Source organism: Cyprinodon variegatus, unplaced genomic scaffold (assembly GCF_000732505.1).
Source record: "Cyprinodon variegatus isolate N-32 unplaced genomic scaffold, C_variegatus-1.0 Scaffold226, whole genome shotgun sequence".
In the NCBI taxonomy this organism is placed as follows: Eukaryota; Metazoa; Chordata; class Actinopteri; order Cyprinodontiformes; family Cyprinodontidae; genus Cyprinodon; species Cyprinodon variegatus.
In genome coordinates this window covers 104,701-112,930 of record NW_015150679.1, presented here as the reverse complement: position 1 = coordinate 112,930, position 8,230 = coordinate 104,701, and the positions used below count along the sequence as shown (strand labels likewise).

General features: G+C 39.3%; 1 long non-coding RNA gene across 1 annotated transcript; it reads left to right on the top strand.

The window, feature by feature from the left end:
• The first annotated feature begins 891 nt into the window (after positions 1-891).
• On the top strand, positions 892-5,397 carry LOC107088667. Its single transcript, XR_001481392.1, has 3 exons — positions 892-1,173; positions 1,409-1,554; positions 4,980-5,397. It is a non-coding gene; the product is annotated as an uncharacterized LOC107088667 (long non-coding RNA).
• The last annotated feature ends 2,833 nt before the right edge of the window (positions 5,398-8,230 follow it).

Sequence of the window (8,230 nt, the reverse complement as noted above, 5' to 3'; positions counted from 1 at the left end):
ATATATATATATATATACATACACATAGCTCGTAAAAATCTGTTTGAATGATACCTTGATTGCAGGAGTAAATTATTTCCAAAATTATTCGGAAACGTCTAAACGGGCTAGGCAGTTTGCTGAAATGATTCGAGGAGTCGAGTGTCTTGGTTTTTTCTTGATATATAAAGACATTGTTTTGTTTAACACTAAAAACAAAGATGTAACATATAGTTCCCTGCAGCAGTTAATAAAAATTCAAGCTGGTCACACATGACAACTTGTTTTGCTGAGAGGTTAAATACACCAGAAGGCAACAGTTATATTACAGTAGCTCCCTTTAAGTTATTTAAAGTAGCCAAAGTATTTTGTTTCATACAGAATACACATATATATGTATATATATATATCACATCTCATCCATTTCCTTCTTGTTCCAGTAGCCCAGTTTTTAGTTTATATATGTATATACAGTACAGGCCATACATGTGGACACACCCTCTCATTCAAAGAGTATACTTTGTTATTATCATCACTATGAAAATTGTAGATTCACACTGAAGGCATGAATTAACACATTTGGAATTATATACTTAACAAAAAGGTGTGAAACAAGTGAAAATATGTCTAATATTCTAGGTTCTTCAAATGCCAATATATGTATATATATATATATATATAGATATATATAAATAAACAAACATGCTGTACATAATTGTTTACAGAGACTTGAGTTTCTGTTATCCCATCTTAAGTAAACCAACTTTGAATGTAGTGCAGTGATTTTATGATAAATATGTAATGAATGTGTGGTTTCCGAGGTTCTGTTCCAGTCTGTACTTGCAGCTCCTGAAAACCACCACGCCGGCATGTGAGCAGCTACAGAAAGTACTGCTCAGGGACGACTCCTTCCCCTGCCACATTATGCATTTCAGACAGAATATGAGACCCAATCTGTGTTGGCTTGTCAGTCATCCAGCCTCTTGTTTTAGGATGCCCCCATTAAATGGTGGGCAGGAGATCAACAGCGGTGGGACTAAGCTCTGATGACAAGCTGCTGGAGAGGCTGCAGAGGAAGACGGAAGGAGTGGAGTTTGCATGGGGACTGTCTGAGCAGCAGACACATATGCACAAACCCACATCCACCTCCTCATAGACATGCACATCATAGCTGCCTGCAACCTGATACCACGGGTGAGATTTTATTGCTGCAATGGAAAGGGGTGTCTGATCTACTCTACCTAGGCTGTGATTAACATGAGATTATCATTAACTTTACTTAATGCTGATTTTATGTTTAGAGCTTGGAGTTACTTCTTTAATATTCATCCTTTTGCCAACAGGGGGAAACAAACACCTGTTTTTTTACATTCAACATACTACAGAAATGATCGATTGTTGTGTATGAACTTTTTTTTTTTGCCAACAGTCCCTTGAATGAGTATTTTAAGCAGAGGCCCTGATGGAAGATCAATCTCAAGCCCAGTTGACCTCTATTCATTTTGCCACCGACTCTGAGCAGCTTTCCCAGCAGCATGATGCTGAACACACCGTGTAGGAGATAGAGTTATGAGGGTGAGGCATATTTTTATTTTCCAACACAGAAAGTTCTACATGTGGGCCAATCTGATCAGGGCATCATCTAAATGCCTTTAGGTAATCTGAGAACTCTTTGAAAGGCCTATTTTCAGCAATTACTAACCTTCCTACCACTATTCTAAAAGCCAGATTTGTAAAGTGGTCGACAAAATATGTTCTGTCAACAGATTCTTCAATTTGAGCAATGATCTATTTGCAACTCTGCCAAAAGTGCTATGGGCCTTGCTTCTTTTCAGGCCTCTTAGGTAATGATATGGGTCAGCAACCTTTACAAAAAGCTGTTTGCCTGTCCGCCTTGAGCAAGAGTAGCATATACCAGGAAAAACGATAAATCAGTCTTTACTGTTTTTACTTTATTCTTTAGAGGGAAGGAATTGAAGAAAGGTTGCCACGTTCCTTGGTTTGAATCCCAGAAACTGCCATGCTGGGTCCCAGGACAAGAAGACCCATAGCCCCAGAATACCCCCATTCCACTGCTCCATGAGGATAGGCTACTTGCAAAAGACTGATTGCATTAGATTTACATAGGTGCAAAACAAAAATCATATTTTACAAGGAAAAAAGTTTGACATATGAGATCAAAGGAGTACTTAATTGATAAATAAATCGATAAGATAATTGTCAATTTCCACATAATTTTGTTTCAAGTCAATAAGAATCCCTGTGGAGATAGTGAATAGTCAGGGGGATATTTCACTCAAACAAACGCAATACCCCCACACAGGGGCGGATTTAGGGAATTTGGGACCCTAGGCAGAGACAGGCATGGGGCCCTCTAAATTGAGAAGACAACACATAAAACAGACGCGTTATACAGATATTTTTATAAAATAGACATATGTTATTTTTTCTACCTTAATTCCCTCTATACTTATTTCTTTTGTCCCTTTTTCTTATCATATTACTAATGTACTCAGCTGACTTTTCATGCTGTCTCAAAATGAATCAAAGAATTTCCAATCATTAAGCCCATTCTAACTTAGCTGATTGCTCCTTCCTGTGTTTCCAAAAAGGTTACAGCAAAATTAAATAACCCGGTCCTTCTTTTCACTGTAGACAAGCCATGATCTGCTTATCTGTTCTCCACTTTTCATATAAATTAAATTATAGATGCCTGAATCATGACAGTAGACAAGATAGAGGAGAGCAGGAGGAGGGGTTACCAATCTACTTGCTGAGCAGAGTTTGCTGCTTTTATATGTTGTCGTCAAAGTCTCCAGTAACAGAAAAAAGTCGCTAGATTTGGCACTTAGCGCTTTTTTGTAATAAAACGCGCTAAGTGCCAAGTGTCTGAAAAACTCGCTGAATATAGCGACAAAAGCGCTAAGTTGGCGACACTGCTCTTCCGTCATTTGTTTTCAAATGATTTGCTGCCGCTTGTTTGGACCTTTCTGCACATGTGCAGCAAATGGACTGATCCAATGTGGTGGATGATAAAGGGGGGCCCTATGAGATACACTTAATATTATAAGCATTCTGATGGGATTTTAACAAAATCATTTTGATCAAAAACATAATTAATGTGCACAAATAAGTAATAGCTGTAATAACCATACATGTAAAAGGAGTTTTATGGGGCCCCCGGGAATTTTATGGGGCCCCTAATAGTAAATCTGCCCCTGCCCCCACTTCTTCCAACATGTATCGCCGAGATAGCAGTTGCGTGTCCAAAAGCCTTTATAACGCAGATGTAACCATGTCAACCAAAGTTGAGATTTAACTCAGGTAAAGAGCTTCATGATTTCTTAGATATTACAAACTGTATTGCAGCACTAGTAAGGGGAGTGGCAGCCTAGTGGTGGGGGCATTGAGCTTGCATTCCTGAGGTTCTGAGTTGGAGCCCCACTCCCACAGACTCTGGGTCTCTGAGCAAGACCCTTAACCTCAGAACTGCTCCCTGTGTGCTGCACATTGGCAGCCCACTGCTCCCCAAATCAATAAAGTTGAATTATAAGTGTGATTTTGTATTTACTGTAGCAAAAAACCAGCATCACTGCAGCTTTGAGAACTACTAAACCCACAGAAACCTACAATTATGTACCAACCAGATTGGTAAATATGTTTACATGGTTTTTGTTATGCTTTGTATGGTAATGAGCACAGCTGTCTAATTAAACTTAACTGGAAAATTTGCTTTATGCTAATTTAGGCTGTACAGTTACCTTACTTATCAAGGAGAAACATGGCCGCTTCAGCGTCCCTTTATAAACCTTTCTCCTTCATAAGCTCCTTCCACCTGGAGAAGGTCTGTTTAATGTCTATCCTAATTTTTTTTTATGTCTCTGGCTTTGTTTTCATTTAAGTTCTCTTGGTGAAACTGTTTCTTGTTCTGCTGCTGAATATGCATGGTTCTGCATTGAGCTGCAGAAGTGTAGATTATCAGTCGTTGGGTTTGCGCAGGGGTCAGCAACGCGGGCCCTCAAGGACCACATGGGGTGCCCTCGGCAATATTCCAGTGGGCTAAGTTTGAAATTTTATTTTATTCTGTTGCTCTTCTGTTTTAATCATTTATACAGCATTACAAAATGATGATTTCTGAAATAAAATTAGAAATGAAAAGAAGCAATAAAAATATGTTTATAATGTACAGAGTTTAGGTAAAGGGTGACCCCTGGGTTAGCGTCTCCAAACGATATTCACCGCCATAAATCATGTTATTCAGTGCATTAGTACTAATTTATCCCTCGCCGGTCTGTACTTTCATATATCAAATGTCATGGCACTAAGCAAACAAGTGACCAGCTTTATGTATAAACTAATATGAAATTCTCTGCTTATGAAAATGTATCTGATTATTAGCAGAGGTAATACACCAATAATAACACCTGTGTCAATGCAGTCATGGATTTCAAGCACTAAAAAGACACAATGTCCTTTTAAAGAAAGATTTGTAAAGCTCTGCCTATAGTGTTGTTCTTTATTTATATATTATTTCTCTAAATTCCTTCTAAACTTTACATTGCTAAAAGGAATCCCAGTGGGCATCTTGTTCAGTGGTGGTGCTGATCTGTGGGCATTTTAAAGGCCTTTTTTATTTGGCTTTGCTCTTTGGAACCTGTAATGAAATTTAGTCTGTGCAGTTTATGAGCAACAAAACATACCTCACATGGGCCATATGTCAAAATAGTGTTATTATCTTCCAAGAATGTTAACCGCACTGGTCTGAGCCAGTAACCATCTCTGCCTGAAGGGCCTGTTTCTTCTGCAAGTGGAGCAATTTATGAGTGAGGTTAAGATGTCAGTCTTAGCCATGGTTATAGACAGCTCTGCTTGAACCATCGCTCACACGGACCCATAGATCCAGCGTCTGGCAGCCATTCCTGATGTAAGCCACCATGTACCCGACAACCTCCTCCATGTTTGCAGATATCCTAATGACACGTATGGCATGTCGTACGCAGGTGTCCCGGTGGCGGGAGATAAATTTGACAGCAAGGAGATGTCAGGCTGGCAACAGCTGTGGGCTACAGTTTCACCAGATGTCTGCCGTTGCTAACCTTCAGAGACATGAACTGGCCTCCAGCCCCACCCTCACCACCCCCTCTGGACCTACTTTACACACACAGTAAATATTTTCCCAGCACAAAATGTAGAGGAGGCGCGGAGCAGAATTTGTTTGTCACGGCTCAAACGGTCAGAGCCCTCAGGGCTGTGATTTATAAGACCCAGAGGAACATGGTGATGGCAGGAAGCCTGTGTTTTACTCCGTCACACAGCTGGAGTCATGACAGACTCTGTGCTCGCTACGGGCTAATAGTACTCATTGGATGATATGCTGGTGAAGATTCTTAGTCATTCAAAAAAAAAGACAATTAAAAACAATCCACTGGACTTTGTTTCCAAGTTTAAAGACGTTTCTCTTCTCATCCGGGAAGCTTTTTCAATTTAGATGTCAGGAATATTGAGTTTGAGGTTTTATACAGTAGTCCATCAAAACCTTGTTTTGGTTTTGAAAACATGCAAATTGAAACGGACGAAGGGGTCCACCCCCTTGGAATGGGGGTTCTTTGGCTTCTTTTGTTAGCCTACAAGTGTCTGAAAAGGGGGGTCTGTCTGATCATTGATAATCAGAGAGAAGGAATTCCCTCTGAAAAACCATTTTGGAGAGAAGATTTGTCCTTTGTTCCTGAGCCTGTTGGTGGCACTGTGACACCTTCCTGCTCTTCAGGTGTGCAGAGATGGAAAAAGTGCCACACATTTAACCAATATTAGGTCCAAAACATGCTTATGACTTAGTAGGAATTGGGTAGGTAATTAATCGTATTTATATTTTTTGTTTATTTGAAAATGTGAATTTTTTTCTTTTTCTTTAACCATTAATTTCTTTTATTTAGGAAAACTGATTCCATACCAATAAAACACATTTGATACTTTTTTTTTCTGAAATTTTAATGCTAGAATAAATTCTAAAAAAATGTATGCATTTTCGAAATAAAGTAATTTGGACACTTAGTAAATCCCGAGTTTCATTCGTCATTTCCTGCCAAAGTATCTATTTCTTACCTGCATGTGAAAGATCTGTCTGGAAAAGAGCAATTATATCAGTTCGGCTTTTCCGGACCTTCAAATGTTCTTGTCAGCCAGTTTTACTGTGGCTGTTTCAGACATATATCAGTAATTTCTGCCTGTGCAGAAATGCTTCACATGCTTCAGATGTTTCAGCCCAGTTATCCATCGGAAATTTATAGAACTTAGATATTCAAATTTCCTTTTGATCGGGATCATCTGCTAATTCATTTTTTTTATCTTTTTTTATGAAAGTTTTCTTTTTTTAATATTCTTAAAGTAAAAAAATAAATAAATAAATGTTGCTTCTGCATTAAGAAGGTCTTAGCCTGGAGTTTTCATGATCTTCCTGTGCATGCATTGGTTGTCTCACTCAAAGCTACAGCAGATAAGGACCGGTTCCCTGCAAGGAGGACCTGATAGAGACATTGGATGGATCGATTGTGAATTCAGATTTCTGAAGCTTCAAAGTTTGCAAAACAGATCATCAACACACCAAAAACAGTAAATTAAAAACAATCCACTGGACTTTGTTTCCAAGTTTGAAGATGTTTTGTTTCACATCCAGGAAGTTTAGTTTAGTATGTTTAGTACACTTCCTTTTATAACTTAAATTGAACAAATTTTAACTTCTCAAAAATGTTAAATTCAGTTCCATATTGAGTAGAATAAATGTGTCAATAACATATTTCCATCTCGCTCATGGTGCCACAAATAAAATGAAAATATGCTGCAAAGCATCCTGGGAAATAGCAGGAAGTCCACTACCATCTCCTGCTACAGACAGCATGCGAGTGTTCGAATCCTGCGTCTGTGTCCTCTGAAGGAAGCGGTCTACCTGGACTGGGTCGCTCAAAGGCCGTGCTGATGAGGAGGCTGGAAGAGTTTGACGATCGGTCTCCGCCAAGTGACGTCAATTGTTTACCTCGGGCGCGGTACACTACGCCTTTTCCACCTAAAATGGCGTCTTAGCAACAAATGTCACGTCACTGGCGGAGACCGATTTTCCTGAATCCGCCCCTGTTTTCAGGCTTATGTTAACTGTAATGACTTATCTTGGACAGGCTGCTATGTAAACGGGCCTTTAGTCCTTCATTTAGCTATGCTGCGGTTGTTTACACTACGCCTTTTCCACCTAAAATGGCGTCTTAGCAACAAATGTCACGTGACTGGCGAAGACCGATACATTCAAACAGGTCCAGACTTCTCTGGCTTTCACTGCCCCTCACTCAGCACATGCTCCGTCGCCTAGCAACCGTGAAAGAGTCACAAACCAGGCAAAGGATAGATGCCAAACTACTTACAGTAGTGCCATTTCTGTGTGCTAATTTCATGTTTGATGAGCTTCAGCACCAACAGCTTCATCAACAATATCAGATTTATTGTCCCCACACTGCACAGATATTGGATCCTGTGCTTAAATGTCAGCTAAACCAATTTGCAAAGAGATAGATAAAACCTTTAAATAGACCTAACATCACCCGCCAATTACCTGACTTAATAACCATTTCAATTAACTGTTTTTGGGCATGCTTTGGTGGCGCAGTGGTTAGTGTACATGACCCATGTAGAGAGGCCTTAGTCTTCGGTGTGGCTGACCCCGGTTTAAATCTGGCCTATGGTCCTTTGCTGCAAATCTCTCTTGCTTTTTTTCATTAATTTAAGACAACTCTTTTCACATAATTGTATTATATTGGGCGTTATGTCCAAGTTTCAGCACTGTTTGTCTCCATTTCCCCTTTTTCGGAGCAGCTGGCTTCCTTCAACCTGCAATAATTCATGGGATACTTTAGGTCACGAAGGATACACCCGGCCCTTCCTTCAAATTAGGTGAATATGACATAAAACAGTTACATAGCCCAAACAATGTACTATAAACCAATTTAATATTGACAGGATTAGTTGTTTTAACATTTCTTCTGTGATTTAAATGAAATTTAACCTGCTTATGTTCAGCCTGAAAAACATTTTACTTGGCAGGGATTTGACCATAAAACAAATGCATTAAGCAAGTAGCATAAATGTGCCTCAAAGGAAGGTGTTAGATTAAAAAAAACATACATTTTACAAATTAAAGTCTGATTCCTTATCAATCAAACTCTTTTAGCCTGCTTTAGTCTCATACCCACCACAACCCACAGATTTC